A 17,495-nucleotide genomic window follows, 5' to 3' on the forward strand; every position below is an offset into this window, starting at 1 on the left:
ATCTCCATATGTAATATGTAGAATAATGACATCATCTCCATAATGTGTTCATTTAAGGACCGGATCCTTGGTTTCAATGTTCACCTGAAATGACATACCCAAATCTAACTGCCCCTTCGAGAGGAAACACTTTGAAGTTTGTGGAAATGTGAATCTAACGTAGGAGAATATAACACATTAGATCTGGTAAAAGATACAATACAATGAAAAAAACTAAATTTAAATATATTTTTAATCATCTTTGAAATGCAAGAGAAAGGCCATAATGTATTAATCCATCTCCAAGAAACAATTTAGATGTTGGCCACTAGATGGCAGCAGTGTACATACAAAGTTTTGGACTGATACAATGAACCATTGCATTTCTGTTCAAACTTTTGTATCAAGACCGGCCAAATGTGCCTAAGTGGTATATTAATAACTTTTTAAGTTCATAACTGTTCTCTATCTTCTTAAACCTGTCTAGGACATACATCCCGCTAGGGGAACGTTTGGCCGGAAATTGCCTGATATGTCATTATTAAAAGTAGGGGGGTAGCCTTAACAGGTTTTAAACAATAGCATGGTGTTCTTTCACTGTAATAGCTCATGTTAAAATGGACAGTGCAGTTAGAATAACAAGAATTGTTAAAGCTTTCTGCCCATATCAGACATGTCTATGTCCTGGGAAATGTTTGTGTTTACTTACAACCTCATGCTAATTAGCATTAGCCTACGTTAGCTTCAACCGATCCTGTAGAGGTTAGATGCTAATGTTAAATATGTTCTCTCTCTCCAAGCTACAGAAACACCAAGAGATCGTCCCAAGTGGAACCCTATTCCCTACCCAGTGCTCAACTATAGACCAGTCTCTGGTCCACTGGTGTATTATAGATACTATAAAGTGAATAGTGGGCCATTAGGGACGCAGCCTAAGAGATCATACATACAACCCTGTGTGTGTATTCCGCATGACAAACAAAAACTACTACTGAAACCCTGTCCTGTTAGCAGTTAACTACTGAAACCCTGTCCTGTTAGCCGCTAACTACTGAAACCCTGTCCTGTTAGCAGTTAACTACTACTGAAACCCTGTCCTGTTCGCAGTTAACTACTACTGAAACCCTGTCCTGTTCGCAGTTAACTACTACTGAAACCCTGTCCTGTTAGCAGTTAACTACTGCTGAAACCCTGTCCTGTTAGCAGTTAACTACTGCTGAAACCGAGTCCTGTTAACAGTTAACTACTACTGAAACCCTGTCCTGTTAGCCGCTAACTACTGAAACCCTGTCCTGTTAGCAGTTAACTACTACTGAAACCCTGTCCTGTTAGCAGTTAACTACTACTGAAACCCTGTCCTGTTAGCCGCTAACTACTGAAACCATGTCCTGTTAGCAGTTAACTACTACTGAAACCCTGTCCTGTTAGCAGTTAACTACTACTGAAACCCTGTCCTGTTAGCCGCTAACTACTGAAACCATGTCCTGTTAGCAGTTAACTACTACTGAACCCCTGTCCTGTTAGCAGTTAACTACTACTGAAACCATGTCCTGTTAGCAGTTAACTACTGCTGAAACCGAGTCCTGTTAGCAGTTAACTACTACTGAAACCCTGTCCTGTTAGCCGCTAACTACTGAAACCATGTCCTGTTAGCAGTTAACTACTACTGAACCCCTGTCCTGTTAGCAGTTAACTACTACTGAAACCATGTCCTGTTAGCAGTTAACTACTGCTGAAAACCGAGTCCTGTTAACAGTTAACTACTACTGAAACCCTGTCCTGTTAGCAGTTAACTACTACTGAAACCATGTCCTGTTAGCAGCTAACTACTACTGAAACCCTGTCCTGTTAGCAGTTAACTACTACTGAAACCCTGTCCTGTTAGCAGTAAACTACTGCTGAAACCCTGTCCTGTTAGCAGTTAACTACTACTGAAACCCTGTCCTGTTAGCCGCTAACTACTGAAACCCTGTCCTGTTAGCAGTTAACTACTACTGAAACCCTGTCCTGTTAGCAGTTAACTACTACTGAAACCCTGTCCTGTTAGCCGCTAACTACTGAAACCCTGTCCTGTTAGCAGTTAACTACTACTGAAACCCTGTCCAGTTAGCTGTTAGAAGTAGGGAGTAGGGCCACCACTGGTAGGGAGTAGGGCCACCACTGGTAGGGAGTAGGGCCACCACTGGTAGGAACACCACTGGTAGGGAGTAGGGCCACCACTGGTAGGGAGTAGGGCCACCACTGGTAGGGAGTAGGGCCACCACTGGTAGGGAGTAGGGCCACCACTGGTAGGGAGTAGGGCCACCACTGGTAGGGAATAGGGCCACCACTGGTAGGGAGTAGGGCCACACCACTGGTAGGGAGTAGGGCCACCACTGGTAGGGAGTAGGGCCACCACTGGTAGGGAGTAGGGCCACCACTGGTAGGGAATAGGGCCACCACTGGTAGGGAGTAGGGCCACCACTGGTAGGGAGTAGGACCACCACTGGTAGGGAGTAGGACCACCACTGGTAGGGAGTAGGACCACCACTGGTAGGGAGTAGAGCCACCACTGGTAGGGAGTAGAGCCACCACTGGTAGGGAGTAGGACCACCACTGGTAGGGAGTAGGACCACCACTGGTAGGGAGTAGGCCCACCACTGGTAGGGAGTAGGCCCACCACTGGTAGGGAGTAGGCCCACCACTGGTAGGGAGTAGGCCCACCACTGGTAGGGAGTAGGCCCACCACTGGTAGGGAGTAGGCCCACCACTGGTAGGGAGTAGGCCCACCACTGGTAGGGAGTAGGGCCACCACTGGTAGGGAGTAGGGCCACCACTGGTAGGAGTAGGGCCACCACTGGTAGGGAGTAGGGCCACCACTGGTAGGGAGTAGGGCCACCACTGGTAGGGAGTAGGGCCACCACTGGTAGGGAGTAGGGCCACCACTGGTAGGGAGTAGGGCCACTACTGGTAGGGAGTAGGGCCACCACTGGTAGGGAGTAGGGCCACCACTGGTAGCTCTGTTGTGGGAGTGGAGGTGATAGCAGCTCTGTTGTGGGAGTGCAGGCGATAGCAGCTCCGTTGCGGGAGTGGAGGTCAATAGCAGCTCTGTTGTGGGAGTGGAGGTCAATAGCAGCTCTGTTGTGGGAGTGGAGGTCAATAGCAGCTCTGTTGTGGGAGTGGAGGTCAATAGCAGCTCTGTTGTGGGAGTGGAGGTCAATAGTAGCTCTGTTGTGGGAGTGGAGGTCAATAGTAGCTCTGTTGTGGGAGTGGAGGTGAAAGCAGCTCTGTTGTGGGAGTGGAGGTCAATAGTAGCTCTGTTGTGGGAGTGGAGGTCGATAGCAGCTCTGTTGTGGGAGTGGAGGAGATAGCAGCTCGGTTGTGGGAGTGGAGGCGATAGTAGCTCTGTTGTGGGAGTGGAGGTCAATAGCAGCTCTGTTGTGGGAGTGGAGGCGATAGCAGCTCTGTTGTGGGAGTGGAGGTCAATAGCAGCTCTGTTGTGGGAGTGGAGGTCAATAGCAGCTCTGTTGTGGGAGTAGAGGTCAATAGCAGCTCTGTTGTGGGAGTGGAGGCGATAGCAGCTCTGTTGTGGGAGTGGAGGAGATAGCAGCTCTGTTGTGGGAGTGGAGGAGATAGCAGCTCTGTTGTGGGAGTGGAGAGCGATAGCATCCTGTTTCTGTTCTCTCTGATGGGAGCGTTTCTCTGAACAGACCGCTGTAGATCACAGTTTACCAGTGAGCAGAACACACTCCCAGACCTGGGCTGCAAGAAGTGCTTCATAAATATATTTAACAACGTTTTAACTTTTTACTACAGGTGTTCTTCTCTGTTGTGCCTCTCTCCTCCTCCTCTGTTGTGCCTCTCTCCTGCTCCTCTGGTGTGCCTCTCTCCTGCTCCTCTGGTGTGGCCTCTCTCCTTCTCCTCTGTTGTGCCTCTCTCCTGCTCCTCTGTTGTGCCTCTCTCCTGCTCCTCTGTTGTGCCTCTCTCCTGCTCCTCTGTTGTGCCTCTCTCCTGCTCCTCTGTTGTGCCTCTCTCCTGCTCCTCTGTTGTGCCTCTCTCCTGCTCCTCTGTTGTGCCTCTCTCCTCCTCCTCTGTTGTGGCCTCTCTCCTCCTCCTCTGTTGTGCCTCTCTCCTCCTCCTCTGTTGTGCCTCTCTCCTGCTCCTCTGTTGTGCCTCTCTCCTGCTCCTCTGTTGTGCCTCTCTCCTGCTCCTCTGTTGTGGCCTCTCTCCTGCTCCTCTGTTGTGCCTCTCTCCTCCTCCTCTGTTGTGCCTCTCTCCTCCTCCTCTGTTGTGCCTCTCTCCTGCTCCTGTTGTGCCTCTCTCCTCCTCCTCTGTTGTGCCTCTCTCCTCCTCCTCTGTTGTGCCTCTCTCCTGCTCCTCTGTTGTGCCTCTCTCCTGCTCCTCTGTTGTGCCTCTCTCTCCTGCTCCTCTGTTGTGCCTCTCTCCTGCTCCTCTGTTGTGCCTCTCTCCTGCTCCTCTGTTGTGCCTCTCTCCTGCTCCTCTGTTGTGCCTCTCTCCTGCTCCTCTGTTGTGCCTCTCTCTCCTGCTCCTCTGTTGTGCCTCTCTCCTGCTCCTCTGGTGTGCCTCTCTCCTGCTCCTCTGGTGTGCCTCTCTCCTGCTCCTCTGGTGTGCCTCTCTCCTGCTCCTCTGGTGTGCCTCTCTCCTGCTCCTCTGGTGTGCCTCTCTCCTGCTCCTCTGGTGTGCCTCTCTCCTGCTCCTCTGGTGTGCCTCTCTCCTGCTCCTCTGGTGTGCCTCTCTCCTGCTCCTCTGGTGTGCCTCTCTCCTGCTCCTCTGGTGTGCCTCTCTCCTGCTCCTCTGGTGTGCCTCTCTCCTGCTCCTCTGGTGTGCCTCTCTCCTGCTCCTCTGGTGTGGCCTCTCTCCTGCTCCTCTGGTGTGGCCTCTCTCCTGCTGCCTCTCTCCTGCTCCTCTGGTGTGGCCTCTCTCCTGCTCCTCTGGTGTGCCTCTCTCCTGCTCCTCTGGTGTGGCCTCTCTCCTGCTCCTCTGGTGTGCCTCTCTCCTGCTCCTCTGGTGTGCCTCTCTCCTGCTCCTCTGGTGTGCCTCTCTCCTGCTCCTCTGGTGTGCCTCTCTCCTGCTCCTCTGGTGTGCCTCTCTCCTCTCTGCTCCTCTGGTGTGCCTCTCTCCTGCTCCTCTGGTGTGCCTCTCTCCTGCTCCTCTGGTGTGCCTCTCTCCTGCTCCTCTGTTGTGGCCTCTCTCCTGCTCCTCTGTTGTGGCCTCTCTCCTGCTCCTCTGTTGTGGCCTCTCTCCTGCTCCTCTGTTGTGCCTCTCTCCTGCTCCTCTGTTGTGGCCTCTCTCCTGCTCCTCTGTTGTGGCCTCTCTCCTGCTCCTCTGTTGTGGCCTCTCTCCTGCTCCTCTGTTGTGGCCTCTCTCCTGCTCCTCTGTTGTGGCCTCTCTCCTGCTCCTCTGTTGTGGCCTCTCTCTCTCCTTGCCTCTCTCCTCTCCTTGTTGTGGCCCTCTCTCCTGCTCCTCTGTTGTGGCCTCTCTCCTGCTCCTCTGTTGTGGCCTCTCTCCTGCTCCTCTGTTGTGGCCTCTCTCCTGCTCCTCTGTTGTGGCCTCTCTCCTGCTCCTCTGTTGTGGCCTCTCTCCTGCTCCTCTGTTGTGGCCTCTCTCCTGCTCCTCTGTTGTGGCCTCTCTCCTGCTCCTCTGTTGTGGCCTCTCTCCTGCTCCTCTGTTGTGGCCTCTCTCCTGCTCCTCTGTTGTGGCCTCCCGGTCATAAATTAACTCCGGAGGACTCGGGAGACGTAGTGCATTCCAAATGGCACCCTAATCCCTAAATTAGTACACTACTTTAGACCTGATCCTTACAGGCTCTAATCAAAAGGAGTGCACTATATAGAGACTAGGGTGTGATTTGGGGAGCATCCGGGGAGTCTGGGCTGGCTGGCTCTGTCAGTGGGCAGGCAGAGAGTCTCTGAGCTTCGGTCCATAAAACAATAGGCCTTTCCCCTGCACCTCCTTCCCCCTGGCCCTGATTGGAGTCTAAATCATGGAGTTGAGCTGCTCCATACTATGTCGTCTCCCTCCCTTTTCTCACCGACAAAGAGAGAATGAGAGAGAGAGAGAGAGAATGAGAGAGAGAGAATGAGAGAGAATGAGAGAGAGAGAGAATGAGAGAGAGAGAGAGAGAATGAGAGAGAGAGAGAGAGAGAGAGAATGAGAGAGAGAGAGAGAAATGAGGAGAGAGAGAGAGAGAGAGAGAGAGAGAGGACAGAGAGAGAGAACGAGAGAGAGAGAACGAGAGAGAGAGAACGAGAGAGAGAGAACGAGAGAGAGAGAACGAGAGAGAGAACGAGAGAGAGAGAACGAGAGAGAGAGAACGAAGAGAGAGAGAGAGAACAAGAGAGAGAGAGAGAGAACAGAGAGAGAGAGAGAGAGAGACAGAGAGAGAGAACAGAGAGAGAACAAGAGAGAAGAGAGAGAAACGAAGAGAATGAGAGAGAGAAGAGAGAGAGAGAGAGAGGAGAAGAGAATGAGAGAGAATGAGAGAGAGAGAATGAGGAAGAGACGAGAGAGAGAGAACGAGAGAGAGAGAACGAGAGAGAGAACGAGAGAGAGAACGAGAGAGAGAGAACAAGAGAGAGAGAACAAGAGAGAGAGAGAGAACGAGAGAGAGACAAGAGAGAGAGAGAGAACGAGAGAGAGAACAAGAGAGAGAGAGAGAACGAGAGAGAGAGAGAGAGACGAGAGAGAGAGAGAGAAACGAGAGGAGAGAATGAGAGAGAGAGAGAGAGAGAGAGAGAGAGAGAGAGAGAGAGAGAGAGAGAGAGAGAGAGAGAATGAGCAAGAGAGAGAGAGAGAACGAGCCGAGGAGAGAGAACGAGAGCGAGAGAGAGCGGGAGAGAGAGAGAGAGAGAAGAGCGAGAGACGGACAGAGTGAGAGACGGACAGAGCGAGAGACGGGACAGAGCGAGAGACGGACAGAGCGAGAGGAGAGACGGACAGAGCGAGAGACGGACAGAGCGAGAGACGGACAGAGCGAGAGACGGACAGAGCGAGAGACGGACAGAGCGAGAGACGGACAGAGCGAGAGACGGACAGAGCGAGAGACGCTCTGCATACAGAATTCTGCAAAGATATCCTCTGTGCACAACGTAAAACACCAAATAATGCAGAGCAGAATAAGGACAATTGCTGCTAATGATCAAAATCCCCCCCCATGGGACTGAATGTGTCGTCCTCCTATGGACCATATGATGTATGTATGTATTGTCCAGATGTGAATCTGTGGTGTTTTCTGTCCTCAGAACAGAGAGAAACCTGCGGTGAGATAAATATAATGATTCTGCTGTTTTGTTGTTGTGAAAAGCTCAGTTCCACCCACGTTTTTAAAGCCAACCATTCCTGGTAGCTTAATTAGACTCGTCAATGCCGTAAATCAATTCTGAATTCAATCATCTCCCACTGCTGACCAAAAGCATGCAGAAGGCACATCAGGGGGATCAGGTAAATGTCAGACCTGCTCAGGGAATTGTTTGGACATTTAAAGGACAGGTCAGACAGTAGAGGCCCTAAAACACTACAACCCCCGACCCCGTCTCTTCCTCCCCTAAAACACTACAACCCCCGACCCAGTCTCTTCCTGCCCTAATATACTACAACCCCCCACCCCGTCTCTTCCTCCCCTAAACACTACAACCCACCACCCCTCTTCTTCCTCCCCTAATATACTACAACCCCCCACCCCGTCTCTTCCTCCCCTCCCCTAATATACTACAACCCCCCACCCAGTCTCTTCCTCCCCTAATATACTACAACCCCCCACCACTCCTCTTCCTCCCCTAATATACTACAACCCCCCACCCAGTCTCTTCCTCCCCCGTAATATACTACAACCCCCCACCCCTCCTCTTCCTCCCCCAATATACTACAACCCCCCACCCCTCCTCTTCCTCCCCTAATATACTACAAACCCCCCACCCGTCTCTTCCTTCCCCTAAATACTACACCCCCACCCCAGTCTCTCCTCCCCTAATATACTACAACCCCCACCCAGTCTCTTCCTCCCCTAATATACTACAACCCCCACCCGTCTCTTCCTCCCCAAATATACTACAACCCCCCACCCCGTCTCTTCCTCCCCTCCCCTAATATACTACAACCCCCCACCCGTCTCTTCCTCCCCTAATATACTACAACCCCCCACCCAGTCTCTTCCTCCCCTCCCCTAATATAACAACCCCCACCCCGTCTCTTCCTCCCTCCCCTAATATACTACAACCCCCACCCTGTCTCTTCCTCCCCTCCCCTAATATACTACAACCCCACCCCGTCTCTTCCTCCCTATATACAACCCCCCACCCTGTCTCTTCCTCCCCTAATATACAACCCCCCACCCTGTCTCTTCCTGCCCTAATATACTACAACCCCCACCCAGTCTCTTTCCTCCCCTAATATACTACAACCCCCACCCCGTCTCTTCCTCCCCTTCCCTAATATACTACAACCCCCACCCTGTCTCTTCCTCCCTCCCCTAATATACTACAACCCCACACCCGTCTCTTCCTCCCCTCCCCTAATATACTACAACCCCCACCCCGTCTTTCCTCCCCTCCCCTAATATACTACAACCCCCACCCAGTCTCTTCCTCCCCTAATATACTACAACCCCCACCCCGTCTCTTCCTCCCCTCCCCTAATATACTACAACCCCTACCCTGTCTCTTCCTCCCCTAATATACTACAACCCCCACCCACAGTCTCTTCCCTCCCCTAAATACTACAACCCCCCACCCCTCTTCCTCCCCTAAAACACTACAACCCCCACCCAGTCTCTTCCTCCCCTAATATACTACAACCCCCCCCCCCTCCTCTTCCTCCCCTAAAACACTACAACCCCCACCCCGTCTCTTCCTCCCCTAATAGACTACAACCCCCACCCCGTCTCTTCCTCCCCTCCCCTAATATACTACAACCCCCACACCCCCACCCCCGTCTCTTCCTCCCCTCCCCTAATCTACTACAACCCCCCACCCAGTCTCTTCCTCCCTAATATATACTACACACCCCCACCCCGTCTCTTCCTCCATAATAATACACTACAACCCCCACCCGTCTCTTCCTCCCCAATAGACTACAACCCCCCACCCAGTCTCTTCCTCCCCTAATAGACTACAAACCCCCCCACCCAGTCTCTTCCTCCCCTAATAGACTACAACCCCCCCCCCGTCTCTCCTCCCCTCCCCTAATATACTACAATCCCCCACCCCTCCTCTTCCTCCCCTAAAACACTACAACCCCCCACCCAGTCTCTTCCTCCCCTCCCCTAATATACTACAACCCCCCACCCCGTCTCTTCCTCCCCTCCCCTAATATACTAACCCCACACCCCCCACCCAGTCCTCTTCCTCCTTCCTCCCGCCCCTCCCCTAATATACTACAACCCCCACCCCATCTCTTCCTCCCCTAATATACTACAACCCCCCCCCGTCTCTTCCCTCCCCTAATATACAACAACCCCCCATCCTGTCTCTTCCTCCCCTAATATACTACAACCCCCACCAGTCTCTTCCTCCCCCCCTCCCTATATACTACAACCCCCCACCCAATCTCTTCCTCCCCTCCCCTAATCTACTACACAAACCCCCCACCCAGTCTCTTCCTCCCCTAATAAACTACACCCCCAACCCTGTCCTCTCTCTTCCTCCCCTAATATACTACAACCCCACCCCGTCTCTTCCCCTCCCTTCCCTAATATACTACCAACCCCCCACCCTGTCTCTCTCCTCCCCTCCCCTAATATACTACACCCCCCACCCACGCGTCTCTTTCCTCCCCTTCCCTAATATACTACAAACCCCCCACCCTGTCTCTTCCTCCCCTCCCCTCCCCTAATATACTACAACCCCTGTAGTGTTGGTCCATATTAATAACCCCTGTAGTGTTGGTCCATATTAATAACCCTGTAGTGTTGGTCCTATTAATAACCCCTGTAGTGTTGTCCATATTGAAAACACTGGAACTGTTTTCAGCAAGTTACAACTTGAAATGCAGAAATAAGCACTTTTCCATAAACAAGCTCTAAATCATGTTTGATGCACTCTGATGTTCCTTTTGCTGGTGCTGTGTCTAGGTTAGATGAAATGACACCGTGGATAGTTTTTCAGCAAGTTGCAACATTGAAATGCAGAAATAAGCACTTTTCCATAAACAAGCTCTAATCATGTTTGATGCACTCTGGATGTCCAATTTTTGCTGTGCTGTGTCTAGTTGAGATGAATGAACGCCGTGGACAGTTTTCAGCAAGTTGCAACATTGAAATGCAGAAATAAGCACTTTTCCATAAAAAGCTCTAAATCATGTTTGAAGCACTCTGGATAAAAAAATGTTTTTGTTATGTTTATTCGAGATTTTAAGAAACACTGTAGACTGTTTTCAGCAAGTTACAACATTGAAATGCAGAATAAGCACTTTTCCATAACAAGCTCTAAATCATGTTTGATGCACTCTGGATGTCCATTTTTGCTGTGCTGTGTCTATGTTGAGATGAAATGAACACCGTGGATAGTTTTCAGCAAGTTGCAACATTGAAATGCAGAAATAAGCACTTTTCCATAAACAAGCTCTAAATCATGTTTGATGCACTCTGGATGTCCATTTTGCTGTGCTGTGTCTAGGTTGAGATGAAATGAACGCCGTGGACAGTTTTCAGCAAGTTGCAACATTGAAATGCAGAAATAAGCACTTTTCCATAAACAAGCTCTAAATCATGTTTGAAGCACTCTGGATAAAAAATTTTTTGTGCTGTGTATAGTTTCGAGATGTTATGAACACTGGACTGTTTTCAGCAAGTTGCAACATTGAAATGCAGAAATAAGCACTTTTCCATAAACAAGCTCTAAATCATGTTTGATGCACTCTGGATGTCCAATTTTTGCTGTGCTGTGTCTAGTTGAGATGAAATGACACCGTGGATAGTTTTCAGCAAGTTGCAACATTGAAATGCAGAAATAAGCACTTTTCCATAAACAAGCTCTAAATCATGTTTGATGCACTCTGGATAAAAAATGTTTTTTTTGTGTTTATATTCGAGATGTAATGAACACCGTGGACGTTTTCAGCAAGTTGCAACATTGAAATGCAGAAATAAGCACTTTTCCATAAACAAGCTCTAAATCATGTTTGATGCACTCTGGATGTCCAATTTTGCTGTGCTGTGTCTAGGTTGAGATGAAATGAACACCGTGGACAGTTTTCAGCAAGTTGCAATGAAACATTGAAATGCAGAAATAAGCACTTTTCCATAAACAAGCTCTAAATCATGTTTGATGCACTCTGGATAAAAAATTTTTTGTTATGTTTAGTCGAGATGTTATGAAAACGGTACATGTTTTCAGCAAGTTGCAACATTGAAATGCAGAAATAAGCACTTTTCCATAAACAGCTCTAAATCATGTTTGATGATGCACTCTGGATGTCCAATTTTGCTGTGCTGTGTCTAGGTTGAGATGAAATGAACACCGTGGATAGTTTTCAGCAAGTGCAACATTGAAATGCAGAAATAAGCACTTTTCCATAAACAAGCTCTAAATCATGTTTGATGCACTCTGGATGTCCAATTTTTGCTGTGCTGTGTCTAGTTGAGATGAATGAACACCGTGGACGTTTTCAGCAAGTTGCAACATTGAAATGCAGAAATAAGCACTTTTCCATAAACAAGCTCTAAATCATGTTTGAAGCACTCTGGATAAAAAATTTTTGTTATGTTTATTCGAGATGTTAATGAAACACTGTAGATGTTTTCAGCAAGTTACAACATTGAAATGCAGAAATAAGCACTTTTCCATAAACAAGCTCTAAATCATGTTTTTGCACTCTGGATGTCAATTTTTGCTGTGCTGTTTCTAGTTGAGATGAAATGACACCGTGGATAGTTTTTCAGCAAGTTACAACATTGAAATGCAGAAATAAGCACTTTTCCATAAACAAGCTCTAAATCATGTTTGATGCACTGGATATCCAATTTTTGCTGTGCTGTGTCTAGGTTGAGATGAAATGAACACCGTGGACAGTTTTCAGCAAGTTGCAACATTGAAATGCAGAAATAAGCACTTTTCCATAAACAAGCTCTAAATCATGTTTGAAGCACTCTGGATAAAAAAATGTTTTTGTTATGTTTATTCGAGATGTTATGAAAACACTGTAGACTGTTTTCAGCAAGTTACAACATTGAAATGCAGAAATAAGCACTTTTCCATAAACAAGCTCTAAATCATGTTTGATGCACTCTGGATATCAATTTTTGCTGTGCTGTTCTAGGTTGAGATGAAATGACACCGTGGACAGTTTTCAGCAAGTTGCAACATTGAAATGCAGAAATAAGCACTTTTCCATAAACAAGCTCTAAATCATGTTTGATGCACTCTGGATGTCCAATTTTTGCTGTGCTGTCTAGTTTGAGATGAATGAACACCGTGGATAGTTTTCAGCAAGTTGCAACATTGAAATGCAGAAATAAGCACTTTTCCATAAACAAGCTCTAAATCATGTTTGATGCACTCTGGATGTCAATTTTTGCTGTGCTGTGTCTAGGTTGAGATGAAATGAACGCCGTGGACAGTTTTCAGCAAGTTGCAACATTGAAATGCAGATAAGCACTTTTCCATAAACAAGCTCTAAATCATGTTTGAAGCACTCTGGATAAAAAAATTTTTTGTTATGTTTATTCGAGATGTTATGAAAACACGTAGACTGTTTTCAGCAAGTTACAACATTGAAATGCAGAAATAGCACTTTTCCATAAACAAGCTCTAAATCATGTTTGATGCACTCTGGATGTCCAATTTTTGCTGTGCTGTGTCTAGGTTGAGATGAAATGACCCGTGGACAGTTTTCAGCAAGTTGCAACATTGAAATGCAGAAATAAGCACTTTTCCATAAACAAGCTCTAAATCATGTTTGATGCACTCTGGATGTCCAATTTTGCTGTGCTGTGTCTAGTTGAGATGAAATGAACGCCGTGACAGTTTTCAGCAAGTTGCAACATTGAAATGCAGAAATAAGCACTTTTCCATAAACAAGCTCTAAATCATGTTTGAAGCACTCTGGATAAAAAAATGTTTTTGTTTGTTTATTTGAGATGTTATGAAAACACTGTAGACTGTTTTCAGCAAGTTGCAACATTGAAATGCAGAAATAAGCACTTTTCCATAAACAAGCTCTAAATCATGTTTGATGCACTCTGGATGTTCAATTTTTGCTGTGCTGTGTCTAGGTTGAGATGAAATGAACGCCGTGGACAGTTTTCAGCAAGTTGCAACATTGAAATGCAGAAATAAGCACTTTTCCATAAACAAGCTCTAAATCATGTTTGATGCACTCTGGATAAAAAATTTTTTGTTATGTTTTATCGAGATGTTATGAAAACACTGTAGACTGTTTTCAGCAGTTACAACATTGAAATGCAGAAATAAGCACTTTTCCATAAACAAGCTCTAAATCATGTTTGATGCACTCTGGATGTTCAATTTTTGCTGTGCTGTGTCTAGTTGAGATGAAATGAACACCGTGGATAGTTTTCAGCAAGTTGCAACATTGAAATGCAGAAATAAGCACTTTTCCATAAACAAGCTCTAAATCATGTTTGATGCACTCTGGATAAAAAAATTTTTGTGTTATGTTTATTTTGAGATGAAATGAAAACACTGTGGACTGTTTTCAGCAAGTTGCAACATTGAAATGCAGAAATAAGCACTTTTCCATAAACAAGCTCTAAATCATGTTTGATGCACTCTGGATGTCCAATTTTTGCTGTGCTGTGTCTAGTTGAGATGAATGAACACCGTGGACAGTTTTTCAGCAAGTTGCAACATTGAAATGCAGAAATAAGCACTTTTCCATAAACAAGCTCTAAATCATGTTTGATGCACTCTGGATGTCCAATTTTTGCTGTGCTGTGTCTAGTTGAGATGAAATGAACACCGTGGATAGTTTTCAGCAAGTTGCAACATTGAAATGCAGAAATAAGCACTTTTCCATAAACAAGCTCTAAATCATGTTTGATGCACTCTGGATGTCCAATTTTTGCTGTGCTGTGTCTAGTTGAGATGAAATGAACACCGTGGACAGTTTTCACAGCTAGTTGCAACATTGAAATGCAGAAAAAAGCACTTTTCCATAAACAAGCTCTAAATCATGTTTGAAGCACTCTGGATAAAAAATGTTTTGTTATGTTTATTCGAGATGTTATGAAACACTGTAGACTGTTTTCAGCAAGTTACAACATTGAAATGCAGAAATAAGCACTTTTCCATAAACAAGCTCTAAATCATGTTTGATGCACTCTGGATGTCCAATTTTTGCTGTGCTGTGTCTAGGTTGAGATGAAATGACACCGTGGATAGTTTTCAGCAAGTTGCAACATTGAAATGCAGAAATAAGCACTTTTCCATAAACAAGCTCTAAATCATGTTTGATGCACTCTGGATGTCCAATTTTTGCTGTGCTGTGTCTAGGTTGAGATGAAATGAACGCCGTGGACAGTTTTCAGCAAGTTGCAACATTGAAATGCAGAAATAAGCACTTTTCCATAAACAAGCTCTAAATCATGTTTGAAGCACTCTGGATAAAAAATGTTTTTGTTATGTTTATTCGAGATGTTATGAAAACACTGTAGACTGTTTTCAGCAAGTTACAACATTGAAATGCAGAAATAAGCACTTTTCCATAAACAAGCTCTAAATCATGTTTGATGCACTCTGGATGTTCAATTTTTGCTGTGCTGTGTCTAGTTGAGATGAAATGAACCCGTGGATAGTTTTCAGCAAGTTGCAACATTGAAATGCAGAAATAAGCACTTTTCCATAAACAAGCTCTAAATCATGTTTTGATGCACTCTGGATGTCCAATTTTTGCTGTGCGCTGTGTCTAGTTGAGATGAAATGAACGCCGTGGACAGTTTTCAGCAAGTTGCAACATTGAAATGCAGAAATAAGCACTTTTCCATAAACAAGCTCTAAATCATGTTTGAAGCACTCTGGATAAAAAATGTTTTGTTATGTTTATTCGAGATGTTATGAAACACTGTAGACTGTTTTCAGCAAGTTACACATTGAAATGCAGAAATAAGCACTTTTCCATAAACAAGCTCTAAATCATGTTTTGATGCACTCTGGATGTCCAATTTTGCTGTGCTGTGTCTAGGTTGAGATGAAATGAACACCGTGGATAGTTTTCAGCAAGTTGCAACATTGAAATGCAGAAATAAGCACTTTTCCATAAACAAGCTCTAAATCATGTTTGATGCACTCTGGATAAAAATGTTTTGTTGTGTTTATGTTTATTCGGATGTTATGAAAACACTGTAGACTGTTTTCAGCAAGTTACAACATTGAAATGCAGAAATAAGCACTTTTCCATAAACAGCTCTAAATCATGTTTGATGCACTCTGGATGTCCAATTTTTGCTGTGCTGTGTCTAGGTTGAGATGAAATGAACCCGTGGACAGTTTTCAGCAAGTTGCAACATTGAAATGCAGAAATAAGCACTTTTCCATAAACAAGCTCTAAATCATGTTTGAAGCACTCTGGATAAAAAATGTTTTTGTTATGTTTATTCGAGATGTTATGAAAACACTGTAGACTGTTTTCACAGCAAGTTACAACATTGAAATGCAGAAATAAGCACTTTTCCATAAACAAGCTCTAAATCATGTTTGATGCACTCTGGATGTTCAATTTTTGCTGTGCTGTGTCTAGGTTGAGATGAAATGAACACCGTGGATAGTTTTCAGCAAGTTGCAACATTGAAATGCAGAAATAAGCACTTTTCCATAAACAAGCTCTAAATCATGTTTGATGCACTCTGGATGTCCAATTTTTGCTGTGCTGTGTCTAGTTGAGATGAATGAACGCCGTGGACAGTTTTCAGCAAGTTGCAACATTGAAATGCAGAAATAAGCACTTTTCCATAAACAAGCTCTAAATCATGTTTGAAGCACTCTGGATAAAAAAATGTTTTTGTTATGTTTATTCGAGATGTTAATGAAACACTGTAGACTGTTTTCAGCAAGTTACAACATTGAAATGCAGAAATAAGCACTTTTCCATAAACAAGCTCTAAATCATGTTTGATGCACTCTGGATGTCCAATTTTTGCTGTGCTGTGTCTAGGTTGAGATGAAATGAACACCGTGGTAGTTTTCAGCAAGTTGCAACATTGAAATGCAGAAATAAGCACTTTTCCATAAACAAGCTCTAAATCATGTTTGATGCACTCTGGATGTCCAATTTTTGCTGTGCTGTGTCTAGGTTGAGATGAAATGAACGCCGTGGACAGTTTTCAGCAAGTTGCAACATTGAAATGCAGAAATAAGCACTTTTCCATAAACAAGCTCTAAATCATGTTTGAAGCACTCTGGATAAAAATGTTTTGTTATGTTTATATTGAGATGTTATGAAAACCTGTAGACTGTTTTCAGCAAGTTACAACATTGAAATGCAGAAATAAGCACTTTTCCATAAACAAGCTCTAAATCATGTTTGATGCACTCTGGATGTTCCATTTTTGCTGTGCTGTGTCTAGGTGAGATGAAATGAACACCGTGGATAGTTTTCAGCAAGTTGCAACATTGAAATGCAGAAATAAGCACTTTTCCATAAACAAGCTCTAAATCATGTTTGATGCACTCTGGATAAAAAATTTTTTGTTATGTTTATTCGAGATGTTATGAATGTAGACTGTTTTCAGCAAGTTACAACATTGAAATGCAGAAATAAGCACTTTTCCATAAACAAGCTCTAAATCATGTTTGATCACTCTGGATGTCAATTTTGCTGTGCTGTGTCTAGTTGAGATGAAATGAACACCGTGGACAGTTTTCAGCAAGTTGCAACATTGAAATGCAGAAATAAGCACTTTTCCATAAACAAGCTCTAAATCATGTTTGAAGCACTCTGGATAAAAAATGTTTTTTTTATGTTATTCGAGATGTTTGAAAACACTGTAGACTGTTTTCAGCAAGTTACAACATTGAAATGCAGAAATAAGCACTTTTCCATAAACAAGCTCTAATCATGTTTGAATGCACTCTGGATGTCCAATTTTTGCTGTGCTGTGTCTAGGTTGAGAGAAATGAACACCGTGGATAGTTTTCAGCAAGTTGCAACATTGAAATGCAGAAATAAGCACTTTTCCATAAACAAGCTCTAAATCATGTTTGATCACTCTGGATGTCCAATTTTTGCTGTGCTGTGTCTAGGTTGAGATGAAATGAACGCCGTGGACAGTTTTCAGCAAGTTGCAACATTGAAATGCAGAAATAAGCACTTTTCCATAAACAAGCTCTAAATCATGTTTGAAGCACTCTGGATAAAAATGTTTTGTTATGTTTATTCGAGATGTTATGAAAACACTGTACTGTTTTCAGCAAGTTACAACATTGAAATGCAGAAATAAGCACTTTTCCATAAACAAGCTCTAAATCATGTTTGATGCACTCTGGATGTCCAATTTTTGCTGGCTGTGTAGGTTGAGATGAAATGAACACCGTGGATAGTTTTCAGCAAGTTGCAACATTGAAATG

At 45.0% G+C, this 17,495-nt stretch overlaps 1 protein-coding gene across 2 annotated transcripts in view; it reads right to left on the reverse strand.

Annotated features, from left to right (window-relative positions):
* diaph3 (diaphanous-related formin 3) overlaps positions 1-17,495 on the reverse strand; it is a 228,149-nt gene that overhangs the window by 99,929 nt on the left and 110,725 nt on the right. The window lies entirely within an intron of this gene.

Source organism: Oncorhynchus kisutch, unplaced genomic scaffold, assembly GCF_002021735.2.
Source record: "Oncorhynchus kisutch isolate 150728-3 unplaced genomic scaffold, Okis_V2 scaffold3667, whole genome shotgun sequence".
NCBI classification, from domain to species: domain Eukaryota; kingdom Metazoa; phylum Chordata; class Actinopteri; order Salmoniformes; family Salmonidae; genus Oncorhynchus; species Oncorhynchus kisutch.